We start from the raw sequence: 19,546 nt of genomic DNA on the forward strand, positions 1-19,546 counted from the left end.
GTGTGTCTAGATCTTGTGAATGCGATATTGTGTTTGTAAAAGGGCTAATTTAGAAAGAGAGAGAGAATAAGCTTTAGCTTAGAGAGAGAAGAGAGAATTGATGATTGTTAATTAGAGTTGTTGAATGAAAATGGAGTTCAAGGGACCCTATTTATAAGGAAAAATAGTCCGGAAATAGGTAGAATTTGAAAAGGAAAAAAACTCCATGGTGTCGCCAACAAACCGACTTTGTCGCGAGCTATCGCCACGCGACAAGGTCTGTCGTTTTGCGACTAAAACAATTTTCCGGATTTTGTTTTTATCATATCTTATGATCCAGAAGTTCAAATAAGTCATATAATATGTAGTTTGAAAGCTCTTGAACTCTAATTTCCAAAGCACTTCGAATCAGATTAAAATCTTTTGTAGATAAAAAGATATGGTCAAAATAGTGAAAGGATGTCAACTTTTGATAGAGTTTCGTATTCCTTTAATATTTTTTTTCGTTATAGCTCAGAATTAATATTATAATATATCATTGGAAAGATAATTTCAAGATCTATCCAACCATATAAGATTTGGATAAAGATTATGAGGCACAAAAATAATATTTGACTGTCTTTGAACGTCTTTAAATTCGAATAGAATTAGGACTTAAAAAAAGGAAAGTTTTATTCCAAGTAAAACTCTAGAACATAATTATCAATCCTAACTCCATTAGGATTTAAGAGAATCTTTTAGAGTATTCTAGAAGACTATAATCAATCCTAATAGCTTTAGAAATGATAATTAATAATAGGTCCTCCTCTAGATCATTGGGTCGCATGTAAGAACCAATCGAGCCCAGTTTAGTATTCTGCCAATAACTTCCTCAATATTCATCGGAATTGGGCTTATAATATATCGTTGGATAGGTCTTTGCGAACCCCATCCAACTACACCGTTATTGGACCCTTGTCATGGACCAAACTAAATTAGATTGGATATTTTCATAAATAGAGCAGGTTTTCGAAAACAGAAAGAAGGTTTTTAATAAAAACTAACCGCAACACTAGACTTTTCACACTTTCACTTCATTCAATTATGGTTCGACGCGAAAGGTATTCATCACTGGGTTTGGTTTTAGGGATACACAAATGGGTGTCTACAGTAGCCGTGCTACTAATAATTTTGTTTGAGATTATGCGTGCAAGTGAACATGGGAGAAGCTCAAAAGGTTAAATAATTGAAGGAGCTGGGCACTCCGGGTGCATACAAGTATAAGAGCCGGATTGCTCCATTATTGATCCCAGATAGTGACTTTAAAATCAAGTCGATAATGATAACTTTGATCGAAAGAAGACAATATAGTGGTGCAACAAATGAGAGTCCCCTCAACCATCTTAAGGAATTCGAGAAATATTGCAACACAATTAAGGTGAGTGGGGTGGCACAAGAATTCATTAGGCTCAAGTTGTTCCCCTTCTCTCTCATAGGTCGAGCCTTAGAATTGTTGGACAAGGAGGTCAAGCCGAATTCTTTAAGAACATTGGATGAAGTTACCAAGGAATTCTTATCCCGATTCTACCCTCAAAAGAAAACGGCGAAGGCTAGAGCTTTGATTCTAGGTTTCAAGCAAGGAGCTAGTGCAAGCCTCTATGAAGCATGTGAGAGGTACAAGGAATACCAAAGAGAGTGTCCACACCATGGAATCCCCACTTACCAAATCAAACAAATCTTTTATGGTGGTTTGAGTCCTCAAGGGAGGGAAAGTCTTGATGCCTGAGCTGGAGGCCCAATAATGAACAAGACGGAGGAAGAAGTGGTTGATGTTATTGATGATGTAGTGAGAAACTACATGAATTGGAAAGAAGGTGAGAAAGAATCAACAAACAAGAGTGGCTCAGTTGATCAACTCAATGCTATCAACAATTTGTCAACTAAAATTTTGGACTTAGGGAAGGAGGTAGTCTCTATTAAGGTTAAGCTCGAGAGTGCAACCTCACAAGCATTGGCACTTCCCTCCCAAATTAAGGGTAGAGGTAAACCTTCTTTCCCTAACACTCTTCCCTCTTCTAGTTGCATGATTAGAGAATGTTGGTTTTGTGATTTATGTGGAACGAATGATCATGACGCTTCTATTTACCCTAATGTTCCTTATGATGAATATGTTGGAAATGAGAATGAACATGTGAATTATGTTGCTAATAATAATGTTGGACCATGAATTGATGTTCAAAGGAATGTTGGAATAGGAATTATCAAAACCAAAGGAACTATGATAATTATAACCAAAATAGTGGTTATAGAAACCATGAAATCCAAGGGATTTGTTGTAACTATAACAACCATGGTTGTAATGGTAAAAGTCATGGCCTAGGATATGGGGATCATAACCAAGGTTATGGTAACCATAATCACGATTGTGGCCAAAATCAATGTAGAGGTAATTAGAGTACTCAAAGTAGTGGAAATTTTCAAATAAATGTTCAAAGAGGTACCCCGCTTGGATTTATTCCAAATACCCAATGCCAAAGTGATTATTTCTATGATCAACCATTTTCTTCTAGGAAATTCTTGGAATATGTCATAGAGAAGCAAGCCAAATTGTTGAACACCTACATAACTCTAAGTAATGAGAAGTTCAATGACATGTTGACTTACCATAAGAGGTTGGAAACCCAAATTTCTCAATTGGCTAGTGAGTTTAAGGAATTTACAAATCTTTCTTCTTTGACTTCACCAAGCTTAGACCCTATGAGCCCTATAAATGCAATTGTGCCTAGGAGTGGTAAGGTACTTGAGAGTGAGGTTTCCAAGAAGAATGATGCTAAAGAGAGTCCTAGTAAGAGTCAAATTGAGATTGAGGGAGATGAGAGCCCTTTGGTTGAGGGAGTTGTTAAGGAACAAGTTGAGAAGGTGAAAGAGAAAGAAAAAGAAGTCTACAAGCCCAAGCTCCCTTAACCCCAAAATTTCAATAGGCATAAACTGGATGAGAAATTTGGGAAATTCATAGAGATTCTTAGACAACTTCATCTTACTCTTCCTTTCACCGATGTGATAGAACAAATGCCAAACTACGCAAATTTCCTTAAGGAGATCTTGAGTGGAAAGAGGACATGTGAGTGGCGGAAACGGTTAGTTTAACCGAGAATTGTAGTGCAATCATAATGAACAAAATGCCACCCAAGTTGAAGGATCTCGGAAACTTTTCTATCCATTGAGCTATTTTCAAAATGCAATTTGATAATGTCTTATGTGACTTAGGAACTAATGTAAGCATTATGCCATACTCGGTTTATCAAAAACTAGAGAAGGGAGAACATTTACCCACCAACTTCACCTTGCAATTGGCCAATAGATCAATTAAAATTCCAAGGGGCAAAGTGGAGGATGTTCCCTTTAGGGTAGGAAAGTTCATCATCCCAGTAGATTTTGTGGTTCTTGATATAGATGAGGATTCTACAATTCCTATTATTCTTGGTAGACCATTTCTTGCTACTTCGGATGCTTTGATTGATGTCAGGAGTGCTAAGATTTAACTTAAAATTGGAGAAGAGGAAGTTGAATTTGATTTGAATGAAAGTATGAAATATCATTCTTCGTCTCTTGAGAATTGCATGAGAGTTGTAATTTTAGACAATCTTATACATTCCATGCATGAGCACTTTCTCACAACTAATGATCCTCTTGAGTGTGTTTTGTTGAATAAGAAAAAGATAGGTGCTCCTAGCAAGGAAATGGATTTGTATAAGAATTTGCTAGATGAGAATCTTGAAGGTAGTGATGAGCAAATATGCATGAAAATCTCAAGCCAAGAGGCTTTACAAGCGTCTTCAACCAAGGAAGGTATAGGTGTTCCCATGGTAAAGCTCAAACCTCTACCTTAAGTATGAGTTTTTAGGCCCAAATTCTACTTACCCCGTGATTGTTAGTGCATCTTTAGTAAAAGCCAAGCTCAAGTGTTATGCGGTGTTTTGAGAAGGCACCAAGGTGCTTCTAGATATACCATTGATGACCTCAAAGGTATAAGCCCCGCTTTATGTACACACCACATAACCCTTGAGGAGGACGCTCTTCCTTCTATTGAGCAACAACGGAAACTACATCCCCAAATTAGAGAGGTAGTGAAGAAAGAGATTGTTAAGCTTCTTGATGCGGGAATTATATTCCCCATCTCTTGATCTAGGTGGATCTCTCCCGTTCATGTCGTTCCAAAGAAGGGGGGTATGACCGTCGTCAAGAATGAAAAAGGTGAGCTTATTCCGACGAGGACGGTCACGGATTGGCGAATGTGTATAGACTATAGACGTCTAAACACATCCACCAAGAAAGATCACTTTCCCCTTCCTTTCATTGATCAAATGCTTGAATGACTAAGGAGGCACAAGTACTATTGTTTCCTTGATGGTTACTCGGGGTTCTTCCAAATTCATATCCACCCCGATGACCAAGAGAAAACTACTTTTACTTGCCCCTATGGACCTTTGCTTATTGGAGAATGCCATTCGGCCTTTGCAATGCTCCCGGAACTTTCCAACGGTGTATGATGAGTATCTTTGGAGACATGTTGGAGGAGGAGATGGAGGTGTTTATGGATGACTTTTCCGTAGGTAGAGTTTCCTTTGAGGCGTGCCTTGAAAATCTTGAGAAATGCTTGGCAATGTGTGAGAAGGTAAACTTGGTGTTGAATTGGGAAAAGTGTCATTTTATGGTTGAAGAAGGCATAGTCCTTGGGCACAAAATTTCTCACAAAGGCATAGAGTTGGACAAGGCAAAGATTAAGGTTATTGAAAAGTTGTCACCTCCGGTCAATGTGAAGGGTGTGAAATCATTTCTAGGACATGTCGGGTTCTATATAAGATTCATCAAGGATTTTTCTCTCATAGCAAAGCCTCTCAGTGCTCTTCTTCAAAAATATGGGGAGTTTGTGTTTAATGATAAGTGTTTGGAAGCTTTCAACAAGTTGAAGAAATCTTTGATTTCTACTCCCATTGTCCAAGCTCCTAGATGGAATTTACCTTTTGAGTTGATGTGCGATGCTAGTGACACGGCCATTAGGGGTGTTTTAGGTCAAAGAGTTGACAAAAAGCTTCATGCCATTTATTATATGTCAAAAACTCTTAATAGTGCTCAAAGGAATTACACTACAAATGAGAAAGAGTTCTTGGCTATTGTTCATTCCTTTCAAAAAATTTGTTGCTATTTGCTAGGGTCCAAGACGATTGTGTTCACCGATCATGCGACCGTAAAATATCTTTTTGGGTAGAAAGAATCAAATCTAAGGCTAATTCGTTGGGTGCTAGAAATTCAAACTTTTGACTTTGAGATTAAAGATAAGAAAGGAGCGGCAATGTTGTAGCGGATCATCTATCTAGACTTGAGGATTTTCAAGTTCAAGATGATGGGTCTCCAATTGAAGATAGGATGTTAGATGATTCTTGTATGCTATAGATGTGAAGGGACTTCCATGATTTGTCGATTTGGTGAACTATCTTGCTTGTGGGGATTTTCCTCCTTCATTTTCCAAGAATCGAAGAAAGAAGCTCAAAAAGGAGGCTAGGCATTATGTATGGGATGAACCAATTTTGTATAAAAGGGGTGTTGATGGGTTATTGAGGAGATGTGTTCCAAATGAGGAGATATCTAGTGTATTGAAGATGTGCCACTAGGATCCAAGTGGTGGTCACATGGGTGTTTCAAAAACGGCTTCAAAAGTGTTCCAATGCGGATTGTGGTGGCCAAATATCTTTAAGAATGTTTGGGAATTTTTCAAGAGTTCTGACCGGTGTCAAAAGACCGGGAATATTTCAAAAAGGAATGAGATGCCCCAACAACCTATTCTTGAGTTGCAGATCTTTGATGTGTGGGGAATAGATTTCATGGGTCCTTTCCTTTCCTCATTTGGGAATCAATACATTCTTGCTGTTGTTGATTATGTGTCAAAGTGGGTTGAAGCTATTGCCTCTCCAACAAATGATCATAAGGTGGTAATGAAGATGTTCAAGAAGATAATTTTCCCAAGGTTTAGCATCCCCAAAGCGGTCATAAGTGACAATGGTTCCCATTTTGTACATAGTGCCTTCCAAAAGATGTTGAAGAAGCATGGAGTAAAGATGTTGAAGAAGCATGGAGTAAATCAATGATTTGGACTCCCCTATCATCCTCAAACTAGTGGTCAACTTGAGGTGTCAAATTGTCAAATCAAGTTGATTTTTGAGAAAACGGTTGCAAGAAATAGGAAAGATTGGTCGAACAAACTTGATGATGCATTGTGGGCATATAAACCTCGGCCTTTAAGACTCCTATTGGCACTACTCCTTACCGCTTGGTTTATGAAAAGTCTTGTCATCTTCTAGTTGAATTTGAGCATCGTACTCATTGGGCTATTAAGAAAATCAATTTTGATTTAGCAAGTGCGGGTGAGCAATGGTGGCTTGATCTCCATGAATTGGAAGAACTTTGTTTGGATGCTTATGATTGTGCTAGTATGTACAAAACCCGAACCAAAGAAGTGCATAATAAGCTTATTGAGAAGAAGAAGTTCAATGTTGGTGACATGGTGCTTCTTTATAACTCAAGGATGAGATTATTTCCCGAAAAGTTGATGTCTCGTTGGATCGGTCCTTTTGTTGTTCAAGAGGTTTTTTCGAATGGTGCTATTGAATCTCTCCTTTGGATTTCTCGAGAGCCTTCAAAGTCAATGGTCATAGACTCAAGCGTTACTATAATAGAGTTTTTGTTGGAGTTATTCTTAATATGACTCTCTATAATCCACCTTTAAGGGTGGAGAACATCAAGCTAATGACGTTAAACAAGCGCTTTTCGGGAGGCAACCCGTATTTCTAACCTTTTACTCTATTTTTCTTTGATTTTTGTTTCTCTTTTGATGACTTTATTCTTTATTGATATTCGTTCTTAATTTTGTTTTAGGTGGTTTTGATTTGATTTCCAACAATTTTGGTGCCAATTTTGAAGAATAAATGTTCAATTTGATGAATTGGAAGCATGTATAAGAGTTAGAGATTGGTGGGTTCATGAAAATCTAGTGTTGAACCCACTGTCAAGGTGTTTTGCTACTGCCTACTATGGTGTTCATCAAGGTCATATACCTTGTGCCTAGGGGTGAACATGGTCTGGTTTGGTGTGGTTTGAGTTAAACCAAACCAAACCGAACCGCAAAATACGGTTTGGTCAATTTTCCAAACCAAACCAAACCATATTAGTATTGAAACCAAACCAAACCGTGATAATGCGGTTTGGTGCGGTTATGATGAGACGACATTTTTCCTAAAAATTGTCAAATATTAATAAATTTCAAATAAATTTCAAATAATTAGCCCAAAAGAATTAAATTCTACTATAAATTTTTAATAAAAATAACAATCAACTAATCAAGTGCTAAGTGCTAACACAATAACACATAATAAAAATAATACATAACAAATTAACAGTGGAAAAAAAAACATAATACATTTGTCCAAAAAAATAATTCATACTACATTATAGTTATATGACCTATTGAATTTTAAGTATTGATATTTGAGATTTAGTATAGAGTATAGTAGTATATTGACCGTACAGTCTTCTAATGATTTTTCATTTTTTTTTTATTTTTTTTTTTTTTATTTTTTTATAATATGTAATAACTATTATAATTTATTTAAAAATTATATAAATAATAAAATGCGGTTTACTGGTTTAAGGTTTGGTTTGGTTTATAATTTTTGAAAAAACAAACCAAACCGCAAACCGTATTTCCCTAAAAATCAAAACCAAACCGTATTTTTCCAAACCGTAAACCAAACCAAACGGATAAAATGCGGTTTGGTCTTGTTTGATTACGGTCTAGACTTTATCATTGCGATTTCATCAAATTTCATTTCATCTAGTTGATTATTACTCTTAATCTCAATTTTTGCACTTTCATTGTGATTTTCTCTCTCCTAAAGTTGAGATTTTTGGGTACTTTTTATTGGGGTTTGAAATTTGCAATTTGGATTGTTAGTGTGTGATAGTGCTATTTGTTCCATTTCTTTGTGATTTCTCATCAATTCAAGATATATATGATTTCTTATTTTCTCTTGATTTTGGTGATAAATTCTCTACCTTGGTTGCTCATGAGTGATTTGATTTGATTTGGTACTAGCCTTATTATTGTATCCATATTGCTTATTACTTGCCTCATTTGTTGTGTTGATGATGAATTTTGTTGGTTATTTGAACTTGTGATGGTTAATTTTGTTTAAACATACTATGATTTTGGCACCACCATTGTTAGATTTGTTGTTTGATTATGATGATTGGTAATATTGGTGTCCATAATAGGGTTTAGATGATGGTATGGAGTGTTGTTGCTCTTGATGTATTATTGTGGTTCTTGATTCTTATTTTCTAGTGCATTTTTCACTTGGGTGTGAATATTTGCCTATTACTTGATGAGGTTCTTATTGGATTTGCCATTGTTATGCATTGTCTTTGCACATCATTTCTTCTTGATTTTGAACCTACATATTGTATGTGGTGTGTAGATAGCTCCCCTGCGTCGAGCTAAAAGGGCAAGATGCTCAAACTATAGGGAGGTGATTCCTCCTCCACCCAACATCAAGGAGACTTTTGACATCGAGTTTACCAAGCAAGAACAATAGGACAATTTTGTCAATTTATCGTCTCGGAGGCTTTTGTCCAGTAGATTCTATGGTTCATCGGCCAGTACTTTGTTGGGTATTGATGATGATATACAGTTTTTGGCTCGAAATTTGAGGCTAGAGGTGTTCATAGGCCTCAATGCTCCTACTTTTGCTCGAATAACATTTGAGTTCCTCGCTTCACTTGAGGTACATGAGGAGGAGACGGATGGTGAAACCTCTCAAACCCTCACTTTTCAAGTTTTCAACAACGATCATTCGGTGCCTCTTTCCTATCTCAATGAGGTCTTCAAATTTCCAAATCCAATGGACGGGGTTCCATACATTTATCCGGCAGTTGAACCATTGCAACGAACGTGATCACAAATATAGGGAGGACTCGGGGTGGAGGCATATCTCGGTGGAGGGTTCCTATCGCCCTCAATATTCAAAATCGGCTTCAATCATTCATGCGGCTATGAGATATTTTAGTCGACTTCTCAGTTATGCCTTTTTCTCCAAAGAGTCCCTTGGTGCTATCTCTCGAGAGAATTGAGTTGGTTGTGGCTTGCGGATAACCCACTTGAGGATGAGGTGGAGGTTATCGACTTTGCTTCACACTTGCTTGATCGTTTCATCGATATTTGAGACGGTGTCTTCCTCTCCAGATGTATCCAACTAGGAGGCATGATTACCATCTTGATACTTTTCCTTAACAAGAGATATGGAGCAATGCTCAAGTCTCTTGAGCCGGTCCGAGATAAGAGAAAGAAGACTCCTTCCCAGCTTCTTAGTATCTATTCCTTGATCAACCAACAATTCTTGGAGCGTACTACTCAAAAGGACTTGTACATTTGGAAGGTTTTTAGGACAACCAATTGGTTCCCTATTCCCCATCCGGAGGCTGCCCCCCATTGTTTGGAGTTCGATCTTCCTTGGCGGCCGAACAAGTGGTCTATCAACCAATATCTTAGGAAGACTCCATTGCCTAATTTCCGTCCCAACCCTCATGTCCCGGATCACTCTCTAGCTCTCACTTTACTCCCGAGTTCTCGGGGAGGTACTTCTAACCCTTCTTCTTCTTCTTCTTCTTCTTCTTCTTCTTCTTCTTCTTCTACTTCTTCTCATGATTTGTCTAGTTTGCATGGTAAGCTTGATTCTATTTCCCATGTTTTATCTACTTCTTCTTTGGGTCATGATTTTGACATGGGTTATGATTATCATGCTAGACGAGTCTATGATTTACACGTGAGTAGAGGAGAGATTAAGCCTTACTTGAACTATCCGTACCTCCCGGTCCAACAAGACCCGTGCCACAATGGGAGCCCTTTGACAAATCCGTTGGCCCTCGCTTGTGTTACCCATATAAGGAGGGGCCTAATGTGGCCCCAAGTGCTATTCGTGGGACTTTTCCGGGCGATTATGACTACAAGAGGCCCGGAGGATGTGACTTTGCCTATGACCTGGCCAACCCTAACCCAGAGACTAGTGGTAGGTGGGGACTTTCGGGGCCGCCCGTCTTAGATGATTGGTACCACTTCTATGCCTTGGATTTGTTAAGGGAGGAGAGTAGGTTAAGGGGTAAGGCGCCCATGGTTGTTGATGATGTTGTGAGCCATGTGATTTCCGATATTGGTGAGGGGAGTACCCAATCTACCCCTTACCATAGTGCCGAGTGATACTATTTTGGCTACCCTCCCTTTTTGCGTGTTTTTCACTTGTCTTGCTTTGTATGCCTTGTTTCTAGGTTTAGCTTGGGGGGGGGGGGGGGGTAGCTCATTTTGAGCTTGGGGGACATTTATTGTGATTGGTTGTGCTTCATGCGTTTCCACCTTGCTTTAGTGGTTCACTATGGCTATGTTCGGATTTCTTTCGTGATGATGTTTTTCTGATTATGTTTGCTGATGATACTTTGTTTATGTTGTCCTGATGATGATTTTCTGATGATTTCTCTACGAATACTCTGCTGATGATGATTGTAGTCTGTCTGTGTTACTGATGATTGCTTCTGTTTCATGATGATTTATCATTCTCTCTGTTCTCCGATCTTATTTTTCTCGATTTCATTTCTTCTTATGCCTTTCTAGTCCTTTTGTTTTGCTTAGAAGTTACTAACAATTTTTCTTGGAAAAATTGCCCGCAATAATCCGACCTTTTCCCCGTCCGCTGAAAATAATCCCATCTTTGGATTATTTTTTAATAATCCCACCTTTATACCCATTCCGCTATAAATGGTCCCATTTTTACTTGGAGCCGGTTGAGCAGGTAATTTTTTTTTAAAGTAGAATTTACACGTGTCGCTCCTTAATTAGTAAAAAAAAATAATAAAAAAGTAGTAAAAATCCACCAACACCACCTAAGAAACACCAATTTAGCCACCACCACCCAACCTAAACCCTAGAACCACCATCCCACCCACACCTGAAACCACCGCGCTGACCGAAATCCCACCAAGCCAAGCCAACCTAAACCCAATTACCCATTAACCCAACCCTTTAACCCCATTAACCATTTAACCCAACCCCAAAGCCCCATTAACCCAAGAAAATCGGGATAGAGGAGTTCGTCGACGCGGCTGGAAATGGTGGATGGGAGAGAGGCAACGCGACCAGAATCTGAGCCGGAGCTGGGTTTAAGGGAGTTGGTGGGTTTTCGCGGACGAAGCCTAAGTTTAAGGGCTGGGTTTTCATGGGGGGAAGGAGTGAGGGAGAAGGTTGGTGGTTTAGAGGAGAGGGAGGGTAAGCCAGAGCTGGGTTTAAGGGCTGGCTCGTCGGAGCCGCGTGAATGGGGTTGGCTGGTTGGGGGTTGGCTTGGTTTCGTGAGGGTTTGAGGGTGGTTCATGTGGAGGTTCGTGAGGGAGGGAGGGGTTCGAGGGTGGTTCAGGGAAGAGGGTTCAATTGTGTTTCAGGGGAGGGGTGGGAGGGGAGGTCGTCACGCCGGGATTGGTGGCAGGGGAGGCCGGCGCGCCGGGATTAGTGGTAGGGGAGGTGGTTTGGCTGGTGGGTGGTTTCTAACTTAATTAATTGTTTTTTTTATTTTTTAAACAAAATTTATTTTTTGGACTAATTGGGTGCCGACACGTTGCTAGTAACTTGCTATAACAAGTTAACTAATCGGTTGGGACCAATAAAAAGAACAGGGGGGTAAAGGTGAGATTATTAAAAAATAATCAAAGGGTGGGATTATTTTCAGCGGACTCTTATTCTTGCTTATGCTTTTGGAGTTCTATTCGATGATAATTTTTTAGACTTCTTATTATTGGCTAAGCATGGATTGCCCTGTGAGACCTTTCTAATTTTCTCTTTTATTTTCTTGGATGCATAGATTAGGATTAGTTTAGGGGAAGTTGAATGGTTCGAGGATGTATGCTTATAACACCTAGAGTGTTTAGGATCTTTGGCGATGTTGCCGTTTGATCACTTGTATTACGATTGGGAATTATGTGTTATGTGTGCATTTTTGTTCCTTTCTTTGTTTTCCTATTCTTCCTATATCTTTGTTTTTCCTCTCTTCTTTGTTTTTCTTTCCTTTGTTTCTCTTTTCTTTTCTTTTCTTTCTTTTTCTTTTAAGTTGTATATAGTTATGAGGCTTTTCCTTTTCATCTCTTTTATGAATTGGACTACATATCACTTGACTTTTGCCTTTGCATGAATATCTTCCTAAGAAATAGTGGTATGCACGGTTTGAGATCATGCTCGGTTGATTCAAGAATAACGTATGCTAATGTAGTTGGTTAGAACTAGGAGGATCATGAAGCCGGATTCTACTTGTTTGTGGCATGCTTGGTAGTTGCTCCCTATAGTTGATTTGACGCCAATAGTGAGTTTTTGCTACATCCGTGTGAGGTTCATTATTTTTCTAGCCTTCTATTTAGGGTAAAAACTACCCTAGACAGGTGTCCCAATAAGAGAAGGCCACGTGTCAAGATCAGACTGACTCAAGTGGCCCTCTAGCCATTTGACACGTGGCTCCTTCAAATAGGTTCTGAAATGGCGGCCTTCAAAGGCCCAAATCCCAAGAGAACGCTGTAATTCGGCTCAGCCCACCACAATCTAGGTCAAGTGATCTAGATAGGGGAACATTCTCCAATGACCCTATAAATAGGGAGATATCTCCCCATTCTGGGGACACATTCAATCATTTATTACACCTACATTCTCTCTCATCAGAGAAACACCTGGGCTTGGAATCCAAGCAGATCCCCACCTAATTTTCCGCACACTTTATTCTCTTTCAAGTTACTAACTTAATCTTCAAAGGCGGAGCTCCTCCCACCCGTAGTCTCCGTTGTTTTGCAGGTACAACTCGGCCGGACAAATCTTTGTGACGTAACTCTCCCGAGGGAAAGAAACACCCAAAAGATTTGCCGCCGTCTGTGGGGAGAGTACCTCAAGGATGTTTCAAGAGTCTGTACCACCTCTTAAGCGTCCGGTCGACGACCCGGAAGTTTTCAGGGACCAAGAGGATGAAGATCCTCAGGTCGAAACTTATATAGCCGAGGATGGCTCCTTGATAACCAAGCGCATTCGGCCCAGAGATACTCTGGAGTGGGGTGCCAACCAGGCGGGTACAAATCGACCCCCTGGGCAGCCGAAAAGGGAAACCCATACGGCCAGTGGATCAGCTCCCGTCACTCGAGATGAACTCATGAAGTTCATGACAAGTTTCAAGGGTGAAATTAAAGATCTGATCTCTAAGAGCCGGGCTGGCCCAAGTAGGGGTTAGTCGGCAAAAAAGAATCCTCTGGAGAAGGGGAAGTCAGTCAGAGATCGACAGCCAACTTCTCATCCAAAGGAGAAGGCAGCCGGGACCATTGATTGGTCCAAAATTCTTCTGCCTAAGAGGAATGCGAACAATCCCTGCCGGACTCAACAGCCGGTTGGAAGCAAAAAGTCAACTCTTGATGCCCAGGAGATCATCACCTGCAAGAGAAATAAGAAGATGTTTGAGCCGGCTTCTACGTCGAACTTTCCAGACAACTTCAACAACAGTTCTACAGGGAATGTACCTTCCTTGCATGAGAGACAAACAGACGGTAATACCGTCCATTCTGCTCCGCAGATGATTGGGACTGCACCGTATGTACCTTCTCAGGTCTACGGTCAGTATTCTCCCTATTTCATGCAGTCGGCCCTCTTTGGAGGTCAGGCGGCATACAACAATGTCCAGCCTCTAGACTGGCAGCTTCGTCTGCTCCGCCTGGGTGAACAACCTTCTGCGTTCACCCAGGAGATAACTGAGGAGGCACAACTGGCCAAGGTTAAAAATGTGTTGGTAGGCACCTATGATGGTACCTCCAACCCGGAAGATCACCTCATAGCTTACACAAACCTCATGTACTCACAAGGGTTGGATGATGCCACTTGGTGTCGATGCTTCCCGGCTACATTGAAGGGCATTGCCCAACAATGGTTTGGCAACCTGCCAGCCGGGTCCATTAATAGCTTCAGGAAGCTTGCCTTCCTGTTTGCTTCCAATTTCTTGATGAACATCCCTGCGAAGAAAACAAGTCTTGACTTGAGCACCATTAAGCAGGGGGGAGAGAAGGATTGTGCTCCTATGTCAGACTTTTTCAAGGGTATGAGAGACGGGTCGACTTTAAAGTATGACCTAGTCATAAAAGGGGCTTTCACTTTACAGGCGGCCCTGAGGGAGGCGGAAAGCTATATTCAAGCAACCGACCTCTGCTTGCCTGGTAACCAGTCGGACTCTAAGAAGTCTGACAAACAGAAAGATAGCCGGACTACTCAACCGGCCAAGAAGAAAGAAGAGAGCAAGAAAAGAAAAGAAGTTTGGGCGGTTAGTGATTCTGACCAGCCGTCTCGGAAGAAGAAGAAAGAATATAAATCGTACAATCCTAATTACAAGTTTAACAAGGACTACAGCTCCATCCTCATCGAGATCAAGGACCAGCTGTCTCTAGAGAAGCCGAATCCAATGAAAAGTTCCATTCAATCAAGGAACAAAAATAAATTATGCCAATATCATGAGGAAGTTGGTCATGACACCAACGACTGCTTCAGCCTTCGGCATTGGACCGTCTGGCTGACAAGCGGATGTTAAAGTCCTATATCTCTAAGTTCAAAATGACTAATAAGAAGAACCCGGGGCCGTCGTCTAAGACACCCCATCCTGCTAGTAGTTAGGACACTGATGAGGAGCCGGTCTACACCATAGCAGGCGGGTTCTCATGCGGTGGCCCTACCATCCGGGGCACCAAGAGCCATCTTCGAAAGATGGACAATAATGATGACGAGAAAGCGTCTCCTAGCTCCTCCTTCCCAAACGTTCTAATCACTGAGAAGGACCGGAGCAGCGTTCGCCGTCCGCATGACGACCCGGTCGTCATTGAATATAAGGTCGCCAACCAACTGGTTGGGCGAATCCTTATTGACACCGGCAGCTTGTCGGACATCATCAGTCTCCGGTGCCTGCAAAAGCTGAAATACAATGTCAGCAACATGCATCCGGTTACACACCCCCTGGTTGGCTTTGGGGGTGGAATTGTTTACCTAGTTGGAAGGGTTGATTTACCAATCCGACTGGGTGAAAACGGAAAAGGACGACATCTGGTCGTCAAGTTCTTGGTTGTTGAGGAACTGACCGCCTACAACATTATTCTTGGCCGGCCAACCCTCAAAGAAGCCAAGGTTAATCATCCCCTCCCTCATGCTCATTAAGTATGAAAGGGATGACGGCTCTGTTGGTTCCATGAATGGGGATCAAAAGACGGCCCGGGAGTACTACCTCTCAGGCGTCAAAGATACAATGACCCCAGGAGACCAAGGCAAAGAACCAATAGACCTTGACAATGTCAAGGATGCCGATGCCGCCCCAGCCCCACCGGAAATCAGGAAGAAAAGAAAGGCCCCGCTGTTGGTGGAGGTGAAATAAGAGAAAAAATAACAATCACTGACCAGGGAGCAATCAACTAAGCACCGTCCCCAGCCGGCTAAAGACCATATTAATTTACCTCTGGACGACAGCTGTCTAGAGCGTACTGTTAAGGTTGGGACGGCTGCTCATGCTTAATTGGGTGCATATCTGCACCTCCTGCTAAAAGAATTCAAAGACATTTTTGCCTTTGAAGTGGAAGAGATGCCAGGTGTTAGCCCGGATCTTACTGTCCACAAACTTGCCGTGGATCCTAAAAATAAGCCCATCCGGCAAAAGAAAAGAAATCACGGCGAGGAGGGAAGTCAGGCGGCAGCTGTCGAAGTAAAAAAGCTATTGGACGCTGGGTTCATTCGGCCATGTAATTTTCCCGACTGGGTCGCGAATGTTGTGCTTGTAAAGAAGCCGAATGGTACCTGGTGTATGTGTGTTGATTACACATACCTCAACAAGGCATGTCCTAAGGACAGTTACCCACTTCCAAAGATTGATTGTTTGGTCGATTTGACAACCGGGCATGCCTTGCTGAGTTTCATGGATGCCTACTCCGGCTTCCATTAGATACCCCTGTGGAAAAAAGATCAAGAGAAGACGGCCTTCGTCACTGATCAAGGGTTATTTTGTTACACTGTGATGTCGTTTGGCTTGAAAAATGCGCCGGCTACATTCCAACGAATGATTAATACGGTCTTCGTTAATCAAATTGGGTGAAATGTTGAGGCGTACATTGATGACATGATAGTAAAATCCAAGCTAAATCCGATAAACCTTCACCACACTCAGGCGGCATAAGGTTAAGCTAAATCCTAAGAAATGCATCTTTGGTGTTAAGTCTGGGAAGTTTCTCGGATTCCTGATTTATCAAAGGGGGATAGAGGCTAACCTTGAGAAGATACAGGCGGTAATTGACATTAAGTCACCCCGCACTGTCAAGGAAGCACAAAGACTTACCGGTTGCATGACGACTTAGGGGAGGTTCCTCAGCCGGTCAGGTGACAAATGCCTTTACTTCTTCCAAGCAATCAGGAAGAATACCAGATTTGAATGGGGGGGGGGGATAATGCTAAGGCGGCCTTTCAAAAGCTGAAAGAGCACTTGCACTCTTTGCCAAGGATTGTTAGCCCTCTGCCCAAAGAGTCATTATATATGTACCTAGTCGTCTCGGATCATGATCTCAGTGCTGTTCTCCTTGCTGAGAGAGACGGCATTTAGCTCCCAGTCTATTTCATTAGCCATGTTCTAAAAAATGCTGAGCTCCGATATCCCATGGCTGAAAATTTTTGTCTTGCTTTATATATGGCCTTCAAGAAATTGAAGTCGTATTTTCTGGCCCATCCGGTTGTAATTTACACCAATCATCCCCTCAAGCGGCCAATGTCCACCTTGGAATCATCCAGCAGAATGTTGAAATGGGCTATTGAAATGCAAAGTCTTGAAATCACTTTTAAACCTAGAAAGGCAGTGAAAGGTCAGGCGTTTGCCGACTTCATTGTTGAAATGAGACGATCAGTTCAACCAGATAACATTGATCAGGTTTGGAAAGTGTATATAGACGGGAGCTCGACGAAGAACGGTTGCGGTGCAGGAATTATATATGAGTCCCCTGAGGGGGACATATTTGAATATGCACTGCGGTTTAAGTTTCAAGCCTCAAATAACGAGGCGGAATATGAAGCTCTACTAGCCGGAGTTCGCATGTGTAAGGCAGGAGGGGCAACGAAAATTGACGCCTACTCTGATTCACATTTGGTCATTAGCCAGTATAAGGGAAAATATGAGGCAACTCATCCGGCTATGATTAAATACCTTTAGGCACTTAAAGAAGAGGTCGGGGCACTTGAGGCATTCTGTCTAAGTCAAGTGCCCAGGTCAGATAACAACCAAGCGGATGCGTTTTCCAAATTGGCTTCATCCGCCTGATGTGATACGCCTCGGTCAGTCTTTTGGGAAGTTCTTGAAAAGAGAAGTATATATGAAGAGCCTATTGGGATCCTGGACCAAAGCACTACCTGGATGGATGGTATCCGGGCATATTTAGTAGACGGCATACTTCATTATTCACCACAGGAAGCAGCCGTCATGAAGAAGCGAGCAACAAACTTCGAGTTGAGAAACGGAGAGCTCTTCAAGGCAGAAAAGGGGAAAGAAGTTCTTGAAGAATTGCATGCTGGATACTCTGCCTCTCATATAGGCGGCAGGTTTCTAGCCGTCAAAGCCAAGCGGCATTACTTTTGGCCTACTCTTGAAGCAGACGCTAAAGAGTTGGTGAAGAGATGTGACAAATGCTAGAGGTTTGGCAAGCTTATTCACCGCCCGGCTACTGATCTGACGGCAATCCACAGCCCAGTCTCGTTTGCAAAATGGGGCATGGATATCTTAGGTCCTTATGCGCCTGCTCAAGGCGGAAAGCGCTATATTTTTGTGGCTGTGGATTATTTTACCAAATGGGTAGAAGCTGAGCCAGTCAAGAACATCAAGACAAAGGATGTCGTTTCTTTCATTTTTGAAAAATATCATCACCCGGTTTAGGGTACCTATGTCTATGGTGTTTGATAATGGCCCTTAGTTGAAACACCTCAACTTAAGACTTGGTTGGGAGATCAGGGTATCTCACATTGTTTTGCATCAGTCGGCCGACCCTAATCAAAGGCCAAGTTGAAGCCTTCAACAAGCTCATCTCAGACGGAATAAAAAAGAAAATTGAAAGAGCTGGTGGCTTATAGGCAGAAGAGCTAATTCATGTCCAATGGGCCATCCGGACGACTGCCAAAGGGGAAACCGGTGAAACCCCATTTCTTATGGTATACACTGCAGAAGCCATCTTGCCCATTGAACACTACGAGCCGACTCTCATAGTCATGCTTTATGATGAAGAGGCAAATTGGGAGGCCATGCGGCTAGCATTGGACTCCCTCCCGGAACGCAGGGGCAATGCTGCCTTGCGCCATGAGATATATCGTCTGAAAATGACCAGAGCCTACAACAAGAAAGTACGCAAGCGTCCTTTGAAATTTGATGACTTTGTGTTACGAAAAATGGAGGCAGCCGGTAGGGCCAATGAAGCTAGAAAGCTAACTCTTAATTGGGAAGGCCCCTACCGGATTTATGAAGAAGTCGGGGATGGCACTTACCGTCTGGAAACTCTAGACGGTCGGCGTCTACCTAGAACTTGGAATGTAGATAACTTAAAAATGTACTACTTCTGAGAAATGTAAACAGTGAGTCCATCAATGAGAAATCAGGCTTTGTTTGCAAAAATTGTTTTGTTATCTTTATAATTACTTATCCGCCTGGGTTGTTCTCAGACAGAACTTTTGCTTAACTATCTAAGTTTGACACTTAGTGTGGATTCAATTATATAATTACTTATCCGCCTGGTTAGTACTAAGACGGACAACTTGTTTAACCAACTAAGTTTTATACTTAGTGTAATTTAATGTTATAATTACCATCCCGCCTGGGTAATACCCAAGCGAACTAATTGCTTAACCAACTAAAATTGACATTTAGTGTAAATATGATATCGCGTGGACAATGGCCAGCATGAAAAAACTAAGTACAAAACCGCTTAGTGGCTATACAACCGGTCTCAAACAAGACCAAAGGCTAAAATGGTCGGATGGTTGCTTATTTTTTAAAAACCGCCTGTCCCAACATGGACAATTGCGTCCGGCGACACCCCTCCGGGTGCAATCATTGCAGAGAACAAACTCTTCGTCTGTTCTACGTACCTATGCAGACGGCAAAGATTTAACGACCAAATTGGTCAACTCATAGCCGTCTGACTAGAGTAATCTACGAGAATGATTAAGTTTCCGAACACTGGATGCCCTGAGCCATCAGTCGGTTGCCGGCAGAAGTTTCCACTTAGATTACTTATTCCAAAGTTGCACTCTCTCTCCCAACTAGGGAAAAATATTTTGTGTAATGGTTATGTAATAATCCTAGACAGAATATTACCGTCTAGGTAAGAGATTCGAAGCACCCGTTCTAATGGCTGGTTGTGCACTTGGTTTGGGGAAATCACTGATCGAGGTTAGATAGGTCGTTGGTTCTACTAACCCTAA

The 19,546-nt window shown here is 41.5% G+C and overlaps 1 non-coding gene across 1 annotated transcript; it reads right to left on the reverse strand.

Annotated features, from left to right (window-relative positions):
• Positions 1-1,565: 1,565 nt before the first annotated feature.
• Positions 1,566-1,671, reverse strand: LOC145633297 (small nucleolar RNA R71). Its single transcript, XR_014112631.1, has one exon. It is a non-coding gene; the product is annotated as a small nucleolar RNA R71 (small nucleolar RNA).
• Between the last annotated feature and the right edge of the window lie 17,875 nt (positions 1,672-19,546).

Source organism: Chenopodium album, chromosome 5, assembly GCF_948465745.1.
Source record: "Chenopodium album chromosome 5, dcCheAlbu1.1, whole genome shotgun sequence".
NCBI classification, from domain to species: domain Eukaryota; kingdom Viridiplantae; phylum Streptophyta; class Magnoliopsida; order Caryophyllales; family Amaranthaceae; genus Chenopodium; species Chenopodium album.